General features: G+C 42.3%; 1 protein-coding gene across 7 annotated transcripts in view; it reads right to left on the reverse strand.

Moving 5' to 3' along the window:
- The window catches only part of sec22a (SEC22 homolog A, vesicle trafficking protein), a 145,132-nt gene that overhangs the window by 25,245 nt on the left and 102,303 nt on the right, over nucleotides 1-17,584 (reverse strand). Inside the window, exon 7 of one of the 7 annotated variants that reach the window (XR_009511710.1) lies at nucleotides 13,647-13,757. The exons of the other annotated variants lie outside the window; for them this stretch is intronic. The gene's annotated coding sequence lies outside the window, so the exon portion shown is untranslated. The remainder of the gene's footprint in view (nucleotides 1-13,646; nucleotides 13,758-17,584) is intronic. 7 annotated transcript variants of the gene reach the window in all.

A 17,584-nucleotide genomic window follows, 5' to 3' on the forward strand; every position in this document is an offset into this window, starting at 1 on the left:
AGAAACAGGCCCTTCAGCCCATCTAGTCCATGCTGAAACCGTTTAAACGGCCTACTCCCATCGACCTGCACTGCAACCACAGCCCTCCATATAAAAATTAACCATGTACCTGTCGAAACTTCTCCTAAGAGTTGAAATCAAGCTTGCACAGACCACTTGTGCTGAAGGCCGATTTGACACTCTTACAACCTTCTGAGTGAAGAAGTTTCCCCTCGTTCCTCTTAAACTTTTCACCTTTCACTCTTAAGCCATGACCTCTAGTTGTAAACCCACCCAACCTCAATGGAAACCAGCCTGCTTGCATTTACCCTATCTATACCCCTCATAATTTTGTATACCTTTTTTATATCTCCTTTCAATCTTCTACATTCTAAAGAATACAGTCCTAACCTATTTGATCTTTCCTTATAACACAGGTCCTCCAGTTCTGGCAACATCCTTGTAAAATTTCTCTGTACCCTTTCAACCTTGTTTACATCTTTCCTACCAGTAGGTGACCAAAACTGGATACAATACTCCAAATTATGGCCTCACCAACGTCTGACATAACATCCCATCTTCTGTACCCAATACATTGACTTTGAAGGCTAATGTGCCAGAAGCTTTCTTTATGACCCTATCTATTCGTGATGCCACTTTCAATGAATTATGTATGTTCACTGTGTAAGACCTACTACTATGGTTTTTTATGGTACTATTTTTCTAGCTGATGCAGACCCCCGATAGCCTTCCTTGCTGTCCACTACATCCACAATCTTGGTGTCATCCTCATATTTACTAATCTAGATAATAAACAACGAAGGACCAGCACTGATCCCTGCGGCACACCACTAGTCAGAGTGTCTACCCTCTGGCTTCTCCCACAAAGCCAATGTCTAATCCAGTTTACTATCTCATCCTGAATGCCGAACCACTGAAACTACTTGACCTGCCTTCCATGTGGGACCTTGTCAAATGCCTCACTGAAGTCCATATAGATAACATCCACTGCCCTGGTAACTTCCTTGAAAAACTCTATAAGATTGGTTAGACATGACCTACCACACATGAAGCCATGCTGACTATCCTTTATCATTCCATGTCTATCCAAATACTTATATATATGGTCCCTAAGAATAGCTTCCAATAACTTTCCCACAACTGATGTCAGACTCATGGGCCTATAATTCCTGCTTTCTGCTTAGAATCTTTTCTAAACAGCAGAACAACATTGGCTATCCTCCAATCCTCTGGTACCTCTCCTGTCGCTAAGGATGTTTTAAATATCTCTGTTGGGCCCGGCAATTTCTGCACTTGTCTCCCGTAGGGTCCAAGGGAACACCTTGCCAGGCCCTGGAGATTTATTCACCCTGATTTTCCTCAGGGTAGCAATCACCTCCTCCTATGTAATCTGTACAGGATCCATGAAATTGATGCCACTTTGCCTCACTTCTACAGACTCTGTATCTGTCTCCTGAATAAATACATATGTAAAGAATTCATTTACGATCTCCCCCATTTGTTTTGGCTCTGTACAGGGACTACCATTCTGGTTTTCCAGAGGACCAATTTTGCCCCTTCCCATCCTTTTGCTCTTAACATACCTGCAGAATCCCTTAGGATTCTCTTTCACCTTGTCTGCTATGGCAACTTCATGCCTCGTTTTAAAAGACTTCCTGGTTTCTTTCTTAAGTGTTCTCTTCCATTTCTTGTACTCCATAATCACCTCATTTGTTCCTATTTGCCTATAAACTGGGCTTGAAAACCAAGGTTCCCGACACTTGTTATCTTTACCTTTTATTCTGACAGGCACATACATGCTTTGTACTCTCAACATTTCATTTTTGAAGGCCTCCCATTTACCAAATATATCTTTCCCTGAAAACAGCCTGTCCCAGTCCACACTTGCCAGATAATTTCTGATACCATCAAAATTGGTCTTCCTCCAATTTAGAATCTCAACTAGCAGACCAGACCTATCTCTGTACATTTACTTTGAAACTAATGGCTGTGGTCACTGGATGCAAAGTGTTCCCCTACACAAACTAGTTACCTGCCCTGACTCATTCCCTAATAGGAGGTCTAGTATTGCGCACTCTCTCATTGGGATTTCTATGTACTGATGGAGGAAACTTTCCTGAAAATATCTGACAAACTCTATCCCATCTAGTTCTTTTACAGTATGGGATTTCCAGTCAATATGTGGAAAGTTAAAATTAACTACCATAACAACCTTATATTTGTTGCAACAGTCTGTAATCTCTTTACAAATTTGTTCCTCTAAATCCCTTGGACATCTTAAGCACATCCCGCATAAATGCTTTTGGTGATAGCTTAGTCAAGATACAACCTATGCTCTCTCTCGCTCCTCACAGTTTAGCAGCATAGAATACAAGCAGCCAAAATTGTTAATTATTTATCCCAGGCATTAGAGATACATACAAACAGGCATAAGAGGATATACTGCAAGATTGAGGATTTTTAATTTTCAAAAAACATGGGATAGACTGGGTTATTTTCTACAGAATGTCCAAATGAAGTTTTAGTGAGTCAAATCACAACATCAATAATCGTACTGCTGATAACCAAATTATGCTTTGTGTTTATTTTGAGACTGAGCTCCAAGTCATCATCAATGTACACTAACTGGCCAAACATCATTCATTAGCAAAACTAAAGGCTTTTAGCAAGTTGCATCTGCTATACAATAACACTGTCCTCTAACAAGAAAGGTTCATGGTAAGATTGTGAATCTCATAGCTTGGGGAAACAATTCTCAGTGAAGGTAAACAATGAAGCTGGAGCAGACCATTCAGCTCTTGGAGCCTGCGAGGCTTCTCATTAAGACAATGTCTGATATTCAATTTCAATACTATTTTCATGCCGTATCGCTATATCCCTACTTTCACCTCTTATCCTGGATTTCTCTTTCCAAATAAAATATTACAGGCCCTTCAGCCCACAACGTTGTGCCAACCTTTTAACTTACCCTTCTCTCCTACACAGCTCTCTATTTCCCTATCAATCATGGATCCTTAAATGCTCCTAATATATCTGCTTCTACACACATCCCTGGCTGGGCATTCCAAGCACCCACCACTTGCTTCATAAAGAACTTACCTTTGATATCTCCCCTATATTTTCCTCCAATCACCTTAAAATTATGCCCACTTGTATCAGTCATTTCTACCCTAGGAAAAAGAACTCCATTAATTCACCATCCTTTGAGTAAAGAGATGAAACAACCTGGCTCCAAATTCCCTTACTTTAAATTCCTTAGCTAGGGGAAACCATCCTACCTATATCCCCATGTTGAGTCCTTTGAGAAGTTCTCAGGATGTGGCAGCATTGGGAAAAGTGCACAAGACCTTTATGAGGAGGTTGCCTGGAATGGAGGGCTTTAGTATTGAGGAGAAATTGGATGGACTGGGTTTATTCTCAATATAAGAGGCTGAGAGTTGATCTTATAAGAGATTTATAAAATTATGAGAAGTATGGATTTCTCAGGAAGATTTCGAGGCCTTGTAATTCCTTGTCATGACAAAGCTTAGAGTGTCAGCCCCTAGAGTTAGGGTGGTTATCAGTCTTTTTCTTTGGGTGTCTAAAACTAAAGGGCATAGATGTAAGGTGATGGAGAGAAATTTTAAATAAGTATCTCATTATGAATGTAAAAAGAAATTTAATGTTATTTATGCAGAGGGTGGGAAGAAGAAGTTGCTAAAGGAAGTAATAAGTAGGCATATGCACCATGTACTTGGACAGGAGTAGAAAGATACAAACCTACTGTGGGCATATGGGATCAATGTAGATGGACAACACGGTCAGCTCAGATGATATGGGCTACAGTGCAAAATACAGATGTAATTTTAAACCATATACTTGTATACTTAGGGAGGTGGAATTGTAAAAATCTTATAGCCACTGGGAGAAAGGATCTCCTGTGGCGTTTGGTGGTGAACCTCGGTGGAATAAGTCTGTTATTAAAGGCGCTCCTCTGTTTGCCCAGTATGCCATGGAGGGGGTGAGAGGAAATGATACTAAGGTAGGTGTGGATAATGACGTAGGTTTTCAAAGTTTGCAGAGAGATTTAGGCCAGCTAGAAGAGTGGGCTGAACGATGGCAGATGGAGTTTAATGCTGATAAGTGTGAGGTTCTACATTTTGGTAGGAATAATCCAAATAGGACATACATGGTAAATGGTAGGGCATTGAAGAATGAAGTAGAACAGAGTGATCTAGGAATAATGGTGCATAGTTCCCTGAAGGTGGAATCTCATGTGGATAGGGTGGTGAAGAAAGCTTTTGGTGTGCTGGCCTTTATAAATCAGAGCATTGAGTATAGGAGTTGGAATGTAATGTTAAAATTGTACAAAGCATTGGTAAGGCTAAATTTGGAGTATTGTGTACAGATCTGGTCACCGAATTATAGGAAAGATGTCAACAAAATAGAGAGAGTACAGAGAAGATTTACTAGAATGTTACCTGGGTTTCAGCACCTAAGTTACAGGGAAAGATTGAACAAGTTAGGTCTTTATTCTTTGGAGTGTAGAAGGTTGAGGGGGGACTTGATAGAGGTATTTAAAATTATGAGGGGGATAGATAGAGTTGATGTAGATATGCTTTTTCCATTGAGAGTAGGGAAGATTCAAACAAGAGGACATGAGTTGAGAGGGGGCAAAAGTTTAAGGGTACACGAGGGGAATTTCTTTACTCAGAGAGTGGTAGCTGTGTGGAATGAGCTTCCAGTAGAAGTGGTAGAGGCAGGTTCGGTATTGTCATTTAAAGTAAAATTGGATAGGTATATGGACAGGAAAGGAATGGAGGGTTATGGGCTGAGTGTGGGTCAGTGGGACTAGGTGAGAGTAAGCGTTCGGCACGGACTAGAAGGGCCGTGCTGTAATAATGGTTATAATGCTCCATAGCTTCTGCAGCATCCTCCTCTCAGACAGGAAATCCAGTTCAGCCCCCAGAACAGAAACAGTCTTCCTGACGAGCTTATTGATCTTCTTGGCATCAGCTGCTCTCACCCTGCTGCCTCAGCATAGAATAAAATGCTGGCCAATGCTGAGTTGTAGAACATCTGTAGCATAGTACTGCAGATGTTGAATGACTGGAGCCTCCTCAGCAAGTACAGTTGGCTCTGTCCCTTCTTGTACAGAGCCTCTATTTTGTTCCAGTTTAGTTTATTGGCCAGCTCAGTTCCCAGGAACTTGTAGTCTCGGACAACTTCCACATTTGCTTCCTTGATGGATGGGAATGCAAGGTATTTTCACCTTCCTGAAGGCCACCACCAACTCCTTTGTCTTAGTGATGTTGAGCTGCAGGTGATTCAACCCACACCACTCAACGAAGTTGTCCACCAGTCTTCTGTCCTAAGCCTCTTGACCCCTGAGACAGATCATAAACCTCATAGGCTGGGGGGTGGTGGTGGGGGGTAAGGGTAGTGGGAATAAGCTCCTGCTACCTATTAAGTGCTACGAATGGCATGTGTCTCAAGTGGCCTCTGACAACCAAGTCCACCTGCTAGTCTTCATGTGAGGCTTAGGTACTAAGCCCAGTGGAACAGCATCTACTGACAGAAGGGGCAAAGGTGGGCTACTGGTGCCTTAAAATGAGTCACTTTGGGCAGATGGGGCACGTCAGTCATACTGACAGCTCATTCAGGAGAAGGAAAACTATCACCTCAAACCTCCGCTACACTGCGGCTATACCCACTCATGGGGAAGGTTTCAGGAATAAACGCCAAGGAAAAACCTGGAGCCGGAGTCCTGAAGGCAGTCCTACATTGAGTACAATGCTGACTGGCAATTGCTGTGACGCCGCAGGTGCCAAATTGTATCGGTCTTTGCTGTTCCTTTGGATTCATCAGTTACATGGAGAGGGGGAGCCTGCTGCATGGGCAATAGTTTGCTCTCCATATCATACTGCCCTGACCTGCGTATAACATAGCCAGCTGTGATGCAACATCTATGGTTGACCCTGACCAAGAGAGGGCCTCTCTAAAATCATGTGGCAACACATCAATGCATTAAACGCCTGGTCAGAGGAGAATGGCCAGATTAGTTCAAGTTGACAAGAAGACTACAGCAACTCAAATTACCATGTGTTACAACAGAAGAGCATCTCTGAATGCACAACATGTCTAATGTTGAAGTGGATGAGAAGCATCAGCAGAAGGCAACACCAGCTTCTACTCCTGTACCTAATAAAGTGGCCACTGAGTGTCTGTTCTAAGGAACTCCAGCTAGAAATGCACAATCTGACTGCAGTCAATTCGGAATTATTCTGTCTTGCATTATTCACATCAGGTATCTCAATACATTTCAGAGATACCTCCAATGTTGTCTCTGCAATGTCCTCCAAATCCACTGGAAGGAAGAGGGGCAACATCTGCATTCTGTCATACCAACAGTCCCAGGATTGAGACCCCAAGTAAATAAAGATAGTTCTCACCCTCCTGCCCCATCATAGAATAAAATGTCGGCCACCACTGAGTCATAGAACATCTGCAGCATAGCACACATTGTTCATGAGCTAGGTTCCTCTGGCAGGGTTAACACATCATTCCCAGTTTGTCATGACACAAAATGACCAGACAGGCAGAGGAAAAGTTCTAAGGATGTCCTCAAAATTTATTTGAAAAATACAGTATCTAAACTAACTCAGAGGAAACCCTGGCCAGGACCATTAAAAGAAAATGTTAAAATACTTCAAAAGAGCATTGGGAATGGTATTGAGAACTTTAGCACATAGGTGTCCAGTATAAAAGTTGGAACATTCCATGAGTATAAGACATAGGAAGAGAATTAAGCCATTCGCTCATCGAGTCTGCTCGGCACTGCATCATGGCAGATTTATTATTCCTCTCAATCTCATTCTCCTGCCTTCTCCCTGTAACCTTTGACACCCTTACTAATCACGAGCCTATCAACTTCTGTTTTATTGTAGTGGATTAGCAGTGGAAAGGGTGAGCAATTTCAAGTTCCTGAGTGTTAACATCTCTGATAATCCATCCTGGGCCCAGCATATCATTGGAGTTACAAAGAAGGCACAAAAGTGGCTATATTTCATTAGGAGTGTGAGGAGATTTGATATGTCACTAAAGACACTTGCACCACGGAGGGCATTCTAACTGGCTACACTGCTGTCTGGTTGGGGGGGGGGCACTGCACAGGATTGAAATAAGTTGCAGAAAGTTATGAACTCAGTCAGCTTCATCATGACACTAGCCTCCCCACATTTTCAAGGAGAAATGCCTCAAAAAGGCAGCATCCATCATTAAGGACCCCCCATCACCCATACCTTCAGGAAGGAAGCACAGGAGCCTGAAGGCACACACTCAATGATTCAGGAATAGCTTCTTCCCCTTTGCCATCCAATTTCTGAATGGACATTGAACACTACCTCACTACTTTTTTCCTCTTTACGTATTTATTTTACCTTTTCAAATATATATACTTGTAATTTACAGTTTTTTATTATGCTGTATTGCAAACTCAACAAGCTGCACTGCTCAGGAACCCACCAATTTAACCAATTGCCCAATCACAGGACAACTTACAATGACCAATTAACTTACTTACTTACTGGTACATCTTTGGACTGGGAGGAAACTGGAGCAGCTGGAGGAAACTCGTGTGCTCATTGGAAGGACATATAAACTTCTTACAGAGGATATCTGAATTGAACTCCAATCTCTGAAATGCCTGAGCTGTAATAGCGGCATGCCAATTGCTATGTTAATGTGGCACCACACGCAACACATAGTAATATTACCACAACTAAATTGACAAATATTAAGCTAAGTTCCAGAATATTTGGTCTCCTTATATTCTGATAGGATCATCAGGATATTTCTTCCACTCAGCAGGGATATATATATCAGGAATGCTGTGTACACAGGCCTCTTAGCATTGTCAAGGATCCCTCTTATCTATCTAACTATCTCTTTGACACCCCCCCCCCCCACCTTATCATCAGGCAGGAGGTACTGAAGCATTAGGACAAGGATTGTTAGGATGGGAAACAGCTACCTCCCCCAAGCTGTGAGACTACTGAACTCCCTGCCACCACTCAGGTCTCATCATACGAAGTACCAGTAGGATTATGTTTACTTTTTAACTTATGTTGGTGATGTATCTTATGCTAAATGTCAATCTTCTTGCACTTATTTTATTAATTGTTAATTTATTTGTTGTAATATTTCTTTATGGTCATGTGTGAGTTTTATGTACTGTATTCCACATTTTGGTCTGGAAGAACGAAGTTTCATAGAAATATAGAAAACCCACAGCACAATACAGGTCCTTCAGCCCACAATGTTGTGCCCCTCATTGCCCCTTCTGGCTCTCCTAATTTCATTCTTCAGCTTCTTCCTGCTAGCCTTATAATCTGCGAACACGAGGAAATCTGCAGATGCTGGAAATTCAAGCAACACACTCAAAATGCTGGTGGAACGCAGCAGACCAGGCAGCATCTATAGGGAGGAGTGCAGTCGACGTTTCCGGCCAAGACGTCAACAGCGCTCCTCCCTAGAGATGCTGCCTGGCCTGCTGCATTCCACCAGCATTTTGTGTGTGGAGCCTTATAATCTTCTAGATCTCTATCATTACCAAGTTTTTTGAACCTTTCATAAGCTTTTCTTTTCTTCTTGACTAGATTTTCAACAGCCTTTGTACACCATGTTTCCTGTACCCGACCATCCTTTCCCTGTCTCATTGCAATGTAGCTATGCAGAATGCCACACAAATATCCGCTGAACATTTGCCACATTTCTGCCGTACATTTTTCTGAGAATATCTGTTCCCAATTTATGCCTTCAAGTTGTTGTCTGATAGATTCATATTTCCCCTTACTCCAATTAAACACTTTCCTAACTTGTCTGTTCCTATCCTTCTCCTATGCTATAGTAAAGGAGATAGAATTGTGATCACTATCTCCAAAACGCTCTCCCACTGAGAGACCTGACACCGGACCAGGCTCATTTCCCAATATCAGAACAAGTAGAGCCTCCCTGTTGTAGGCTTATCTACATATTGTGTCAGGAAACCTTCCTGAACACACCTACAAACTCCACCCCGTCTAAACCCCTTGCTCTAGGGAGATACCAATCAATATTTGGGAAATTAAAATCTCCCACCAAGACAACCCTGTTATTATTACACCTTTCCAGAATCTGTCTCCTTATCTGCTCCTCGATGTCCCTGTTACTATTGGGTGGTCTATAAAAAAACACCCAGTAGTTATTGACCCCGTCCTGTTTCTAACTTCCACCCACAGAAACTCAGTAGACAATCCCTCCATGACTTTCTCTTTTTCTGCTGCCAAGTCAAGCCAAGTCAACTTTTATTGTCATTTCGACCATAACTGCTGGTACAGTGGTAAAAATTAGACAACGTTTTTCAGGACCATGGTGTTACATGACACAGTACAAAAAACTAGACTGAACTACGTAATAAAAAAATACACAGAGAAAGCTACACTAGACTACAGACCTACACTGGACTGCATAGCCATGACATTATCTCTGATCAACAGTGCCATGCCCCCACCTCTTTTGCCTCCCTCCCTGTCCTTTGTGAAACATTTAAAGCCTGGCACTCTGAGTTACCCATTCCTGCCCCTGAGCCATCCAAGTCTCTGTAATGGCCACAACATCATAGCTCCAAGTACTAATCTGCTTTGTTCATGATGCTTCTTGCATCTCAAACCATCAGTCTGAGCGCATCCCTTCTCTATCATCTGCCTATCCTCCCTTTTGCACAGTCTCCAAGCTTTTTCTATTTGTGAGCCAACTGCCCCCTGCCTCTGTCTCTTCAGTTTGGTTCTTACCCCCCCCCCCCCAGCAATTCTACTTTAAACTCTCTCCAATAGCCTTAGCAAACTTCCCTACCAGGTTGTTGGTCCCCCTTGAATTCAAGTGAAACCCATCCTTTTTGTACAGGTCACTCCTGCCCCAAAAGAGGTCCCAATGATCCAGAAATCTGAGTCTCTGCCCCCTACTCCAAACCCTCAGCCACGCATTTATCCTCCACCTCATTCTATTCCTATTCTCACTGTCATGTGGCACAGGCAGTAATCCCGAGATTACTACCTTTGAGGTCCTGCTTCTCAACTTCCTTCCTAAATCCCTGTAGTCTGTTTTCAGGACCTCCCTTTTCCTACCTATGTCGTTGGTATTAATATAAATTATGATCTCTGGTTGTGTACTTTCCCACTTAAGGATATCATGGACGTGATCTGAAACATCCTGGATCCTGGCACTTGAGAGGCAAACTACCATCCTTGTTTCTTTCCTGCATCTACAGAATTGCCTGTCTGACCTCCTAGTTATAGAGTCCCCTATTACTGCTGCCTTCTTCCTTTACCTACCCTTCTGTGCCAGAGGTGCAGCCACTGTTGCGTCCCCCAGGTAGGCCATCCCTCCCAATAGTACTCAAACAGGAGTACTTATTTGTTCAGTGGGACAGCCACAGGGGTACTCTCTAGTATCTGACTCTTGCCCTTCCCTCTCCTGATTGTTACCCACTTAACTGTTTCCGAAGGCCCCAGTGTGACTACTTGCCTGTAACTCCTCTCTATCACCTCCTTACTCTCCCTGACCAGACGAAGGTCATGGAGCAACATCTCTGGTGCGGCAGCTCAACACACCTGGTGCAGATGTTCCCATCCGGGAGGCTGGGAGTCTCCCAGACTTCCCACGTCTGACCCCCAGTACAGAACACTGGCCTCATAGACATATTTCCAGTTTCAATCCCTCACAGGAAACTTACCTTGCCTCAACTCATTATCGCCGAAGACCAAATGAGCCAAACCCCTACCACTCTGCCTCAGATCACTCTGTCGATGACTGCTCCGCTAGGCAGTGTCTCCCTTTTATGCCTGAACCTTCCCTGCTATCTAACTCACGACTGGTACTCCAGTTATAGCCGCTGTGATAGGCCACGTACAATGGACAAATGCTCGCGAAGCTCCCTTTTTAAATAACCGCTGCTGACCTGCAAGAAATCCCTCTTGGTGAAGCTCTGTTCACAGCGCTGATAGGCCATGTACATGGAAGTATACAAGTACATGGCTGAATGACAATGAACTTGAACTTGGTTGGTATAGACACAATGGGTGAAGTCAGTTTGGTCAATGAAAGAAAAAAAATCTGAGTAAACTAGCTATAAGCTTACTCGCCACTGCAAGGGAAATTCATGGGTTTGTAAGGACTCTGGGAGACAGTACAAAAATGAAGAGCATTTTGTAAATGTTAATTCCAGCAGCAAAGAATGCAGTACAATTTAGCCGGCAAGAGCAAGATTCATGAAGTTCAGCAGAGAATTATTTGCTATTGATGTGCCAAGAAACTCCCTCAACCCATAAGTATAAGAGATTACAATCAGTGATGTAATAGAATTACGAACTGTAGTTGCAAGGAAGATAAAATAGTTAGAAGCTAGCTAGTTATAAAATAGATAGTTGCAAGGAAGACTGAATAGTTAGAAGCTATAATGGATCACCCAATTCTTCCTGTCAAGCTTTTCAATCACTGCTTGAGGTTAGAAAACCAAAGTAAATCTGTTATTCCACTAAACCTGTGTGGCTTTATTCCCACTTCCCAGATATATCTTTCAGACAAAAATCCCAATTTACCATGTACTATAATTCTTCTCTCAGCATTTGGAAATCGTCCATACATTCCAGCATACTGCTGTAAACTGTATATTCTAAGATACAGGAGCAGAATTAGGTCATTTGGCCATCTGTTCCATCATTTCATCAGAATCAGCTTTAATGTCACTCACATATGGGGTGAAATCATGGCTGATTTGAGTCACAGTTCAAGTAAATTTATTATCACAGTAGATGTCACCATATACAATCCTGACTTTCATTTTCTTGTGGGTATACTCAGTAAATCCAAGAAACATAACAGATTCAGTGAAGGACTGCACCCAACAAGATGAACAAACAATCAATGTGCAAAAGACAAGTTGTGCAAATGCAAAATGGAAAAAGGAAAGAATAAGAAATAATAAATAATAAATATCAAGAACATGAAGAATTCTTTAAAGTTGATTGGATGGCAGCACAGATGCAGTAGAAGCTTTCCTGCATAGGTCTGGAACAGAGCTTGAAAAAGCAGCCAGTTTTCAGTTGCAGTCTTTGAGTGGACAGCAGCATAGACACAATAGAGGTGTTCCCATGCAGATCCAGAGCAGAGCTTGAAAAACCCAGTCTTCATAAAAGAGAGGAGTAGTCATTGTCAAGGCTTTGGCTAAACAGGCTTCAGCGAGCAAGTAGATAAGTTTTTTTTTAAATTTAACTCTTGAAAGAATGAGGGTATGTCTGCAGGGCTAGTGGTCTCTTCTTGGTGTCAGATGTGGGATATCTAGGGGAGTTCCAGCCTCCCCAACAGCCACATTTGCACTGGGTACATTGAGATGTGGCTCCTTAGAAACCGTGTTAGGGAACTGAAGCTGCAGCTCAATGACCTTAAGCTTGTTAGGGGAAAAGAGGAGATGACAGACAGACAGGAGCTACAGGGAAGTAGTCACCCCAAGGCTACAGGAGACAGATAACTGTGTGACTGTGAGATGGAAGGGCAAATGTCAGATACTGGAATGCATAACCCTGTGGCCCACCCCCTCAACAAGTACTCATTTTGAATACTTTTGGGGGTGGGAGACCTGACTGGGGAAGTGCAGCAGCCATGCCTCTGGCATTGATTCTGGCCCTTTGGCTCAGAAGGGTAGGTAACTGAAGTGGATGGCAACAGCATTAGGGGACTCTATAGTCAGGGAGACAGATAGGCAAGTCCGTAGACGCAATAAAGAAGTATGGATGGTAGTTGGCCTCCCAGGTGCCAGGGACGCAATGTTTCTGAATGCATTCATAATATCCTGAAAAGGGAGGGGGAGCAGCCAGAAGTTGTGGTACCTATTGCACAAATGACATATAGGTAAAAAAAAGAGAGGAAGTCCTGATAATTTGATTACAGGATGCTAGGAAGGAACTTGAGAAGCAGGACTTCAAGGGTGATAATCTTGAGATTGCTGCCTGTGCTACGCAACAGTGAGGGTAGAAATAGAATAAGATGGCAGTTAAATGTGTGGCTGAAGAATTGGAGTAGGGTGCAGAGATTCAGATTTCTGGATCATTGGGACCTCTTCCGGGGCAGGTGTGACCTGTACAACTGGAACAGGTTGCACTTGAATCTGAGGGGGACCAATATCCTTGCGAGGAGATTTACTACAGCTGCTGGGAGTGGTTTAAATTAACATGGCAGAAGGATGGTATTGACCTAACGCAACTAGGTTAGGAGACTCACTACGCAATTCACAATTAATCGGGAAACTCACTACGCAATTCACAATTAATTGAAACTTGCACTTTATTGTCTCTGCACAAACAACAACATAACTATGGGCCAACAGCTTAGAATGTGAATTCTACTGTTCCCTCTGTGCCAATACTCACTTGCCCAATTTATAACACCAAAACAGGGGCTCTCTGTTGGCCAGACAATTGATCATTTCTTCTCTCAGCCTCCGGCATGGGGGTTTTCCCTCGCGATGGTGATTCTCCAGTTATTGCTGATAGCACACTCCATCACTTTTATACTTGTTCCTTACCAATTCAAATATTGCATTCCAGTGTCATTGTCTGATTGACCCTTAATACCTTTTTATTGATTCTGCTCCAGGCCAGCATCCATTTATTGCCCTCTTTCCATCAAGTGACAGTCAATAATATATGGGTCTTCATTCTCTTCAGTAACCAGCTCGAATCACTCTAGAACAGGCACCAACCCAAACATTCATAAACCTGCATGTTTTGTTATATCAAAGAACACCTCACAAATAACTTCTTATTTGGAAATGATCGCTAGTCTTGCAAATTACCTGAAGCATCATTGTGTCTTCTTTAAAACACTGAAAGCAAAGCAATTTCATCTTACAAAATGGAGGGTGCAAACAGTTCCATAAAATGGCAGCCTCCATCTCCAAGCACGTAGCAGGAACAAAGAACTGTCTGCTTCCACTGTTCTTAACTCATTCAAGCTTACCTTTTACTTCTATATTTTAAATCCACCATGGCCAACAATGGGAACCAGTAAGAAGGAGTTGAGAATGAGCCAGCAGGGTTACAAGTTGATCATGGGTATAATATGAATGTACGGAAGGACAAGCCAATGATTGGGTACAAATGCAGAGAGTGCATTTAAATTGTACCACAGAGGCAAAAATTCAAAAGTGCAAAGAATGCAGAACTGAAGGTGCTGTATTTAAATGCACATAGTATTCAGAATAATCAACACGTATAAAAGCTGGATGAACTCAGCAGGTTGGGCAGCATCCGTTGAAATGAGCAGTCGACGTTTCGGGCCGAGACCCTTTTGTCAGGACTGAAGAAGGAGGGGGCGGAGGCCCTATCCTATAAGGTGGATAAACTTATGGCAAAACTAGAGATTGGTTGATATGACATTGTGACATTCACTGAGTTGTGGCTGAATGAAGATCATAGTTGGGAGCTTAATATCAAAGGATATACTTTGTATTGAAAGGACAGGTAGGAAGGCATAGGTGGTGTGGCTCTGTTGGTAAGAGATGGAATTACATCTTTAGAAAGAGGTGACATAGGGTCAGAGAACGTTGAATCTTTGTGGGCGGAGTTAAGAAATTGCAAGTTATGAAAATCATTATGAAAATCATATATACAGTAAGGCCTCCAAATAGTAACCAAGATTTAGGGTTGAGATTGCAAAGGGAACTGGAAAAGGCATGTAATAAAGGGATTGACACAAATGTAATGGAGGACTTCAATATGCAAGGGGATCTGGTAAATCAGGTTGGTGTCCGATCATAAGAGGGAATTTGTTGAATGCCTATGAGATGGCTTTTAGAGCAGCTTGTGCTTGAGTCTACTCAGGGAAAGGTTACCTTAGACTGGGTGTTGAGTAATAACCCAGATTTTATTAGTCAGCTTAATGTAAAGGAACCCTTAGGAGGTAATGATCATAATATGATTGAATCCATACTGCAATTTGAAAGGGAGAAGCACAAGTCATATGTATCAGTGTTGCAATGGAATAAAGGGAATTACAGAGGCATGAGATTGGAGCTTGCCCAGGTGAATTAGAGTAGGATACTGGCATAGATGATGGCAGAAGTTTCTGGGAATAGTACACAAGGCGCAGGATACACATATCCCACAGAAGAAGTAGTTCTCAAATGGCAGGGTTAGCCAACCTTGGCTGACAGGGTAAGTTAAGGACAGCATAAAAATTATGGAAAGGGCATATAATCTAGCAAAAGCAAGTGGGAAGTCATATGATTGGGAAGTTTTTAAAATCTAACAAAAGGTAACTAAAAAGGCCATAAGAAGGGAAAAGATGAAATATCAAGGCAAACTAGTCAATAATATGAACTAGGATACTAGAAGTTTTTTTCAGTCATATAAAGAGTAAAAGAGGTGAGAGTTGATATTAGACCATTGGAAAATGATGCTTGCAAGGTAAAGTGGGGGAACAAAGAAATGGCAAATGAACTCAATAAGCACTTTGCATCAGTCTTCACTGTGGAAGACACTAACAGTGTGCCATAGATCCACGAGTATCAGGGAGCAGTAGTGAATCATTGTTATTCCAAACGGAAAAGTGTCAGGCAAACTCAAAGGTCTTAAGGTGGATAAGTCACCTGGACCAGACCGTCTACATCCCAGAGTTCTGAGAGAGGTTGCTGAGAGACAGTAGGTGCACTGGTTATGATCTTTCAAGAATCACTTGATTCTGGCATGGTTCCAGAGGAATAGAAAATTGCAAATGCCACTCCATTCTTTAAGAAGGGAGGAATGGCTGACAGGCAAGAGGCAGCGGAATAAAGGAGTCCTTTCCTGTTTGGCTACCAGTGGCTCGTGGTGATCCTCGGGGATCAGTATCGGGACCTCTACTTTTCACATTTAGATAATGATTTAGATAATGGAATTGATGGCTTTGTGGCAAAGTTTGCAGTTGATACAAAGGTCAGGGGAGGGGTAGGTAATGCTGAAGAAGCAATGCGATTGCAGCAGAACTTAAATTGGAAGAATGGCAAAAAAGAGGCAGATGGAATAGTATTGGGAAGTGTATGATAATGCATTTTGGTAAAAGGAAGAAACGTGCAGACTATTACCTAAATGGGGAGAATATTCAAACGATAGAGGTGCAAAGGGACTTAGGAGTCCTTGTGCAAGAGTCCCAGAAGGTTTATTTACAGGTTGAGTCTGTGGTAAAGAAGGCAAATTAAATGTTACATGGAATAGAATATAAAAACAAGGAAATAATGTTGAGGCTTTATCAGACACTAGACAGGCTGTACTTGGTTTTAGGCCCCATATCTCAGCAAGGATGTGTTGTCCTTGGAGGGAGTCCTGAGGAGGTGCATGAGGATGATTCCAGGAATGAAGACAGACAGACATATTTTATTGATCTTGAGGGAAATTGGGTTTTGTTACAGTTGCACCAACCAAGAATAGTGTAGAAATATAGCAATATAAAACCATGAATAATAATAAGGGGTAATAAGGAGTAATAATGGGTTAACATATGAGAAGCATTTGGCAGCTTTTGGCCTGTACTCACTGGAATTTAGAAGAATGTGGGGTTATCTCATTGAAACCTATTGAATGTTGAAAGGACTAGATCAGGTGTATGTGGAGAGGATGTTTTCTATGGCGGGGATTTCCAGAACTAGAGGGCACATCCTCAAAATTGAGGGGAAACCCTTTAGAACAGAGGTAAGGAGGAATTTTTTTTAGCCAGAGAGTAGTGAATCTGAGGAATGTTTGCCACAAACTGCGGTGGAGGCCAAGACCAGGGGTATTATTTAAAGTGAAAATTGATATTTTCTTGATTGGTCAGGGTTAAGGTGAGAAGGCAGGTGTACAGGGTTGAGTGGGATCTGGAATCAGCCATAATGGAATGGTGGAGAAGACTTGATGGGCTGAATGGTCTAATTGTGCTCCTATATATTATGGTCTTATAGGTTGTGGGAACAATTTAGTGATGGAGTGAGTGACATTATCCCCAGTGGTTCAAGAGCCTGATGGTTGGGGTGTAATAACTTTCCCTGAACCTGGTGATCCTGAGATCCTTGCATCTTCTTCCTGATAGTAGCAGCAAGAAAAGAGCATGCTCATTATCCCTCTCAAACTCATTCTCCTGCCTTCTCCCCATAATGTTTGATACCCTTACTAATGAAAATCCTATCAACCCTTTTTTTGAATATAGTCAATGAATTGGCTTCCACAGCTGACTGTGCAAAGAAGTCCAGGTTCACCATCTTCTGGCTCATCTCTGTTCTAAAGAGAAGTCCTTGTATTCTGAGGCTTTTCCCTCTGGTCCTAGACTCCCCCACTATAGGAAACACCCTTTCCATGTCCACTCTATCTAGACCTTTCAATATTCAATAGGTTATCAATATATGCTTAATGTGAAACTCAACTGATTTGCACAATCCTGTTTAAAACTGCTAAGCAACTTTCAATCCCTGTATTGTAAGCAAAAGCATCAACTAACTTGTACACTAATAATGCCGGTTAGAAACCCTCACTGTGTTTGGTAGTGTCTATGAGGTATAACT

Source organism: Hypanus sabinus, chromosome 4 (genome assembly GCF_030144855.1).
Source record: "Hypanus sabinus isolate sHypSab1 chromosome 4, sHypSab1.hap1, whole genome shotgun sequence".
Classification (NCBI taxonomy): domain Eukaryota; kingdom Metazoa; phylum Chordata; class Chondrichthyes; order Myliobatiformes; family Dasyatidae; genus Hypanus; species Hypanus sabinus.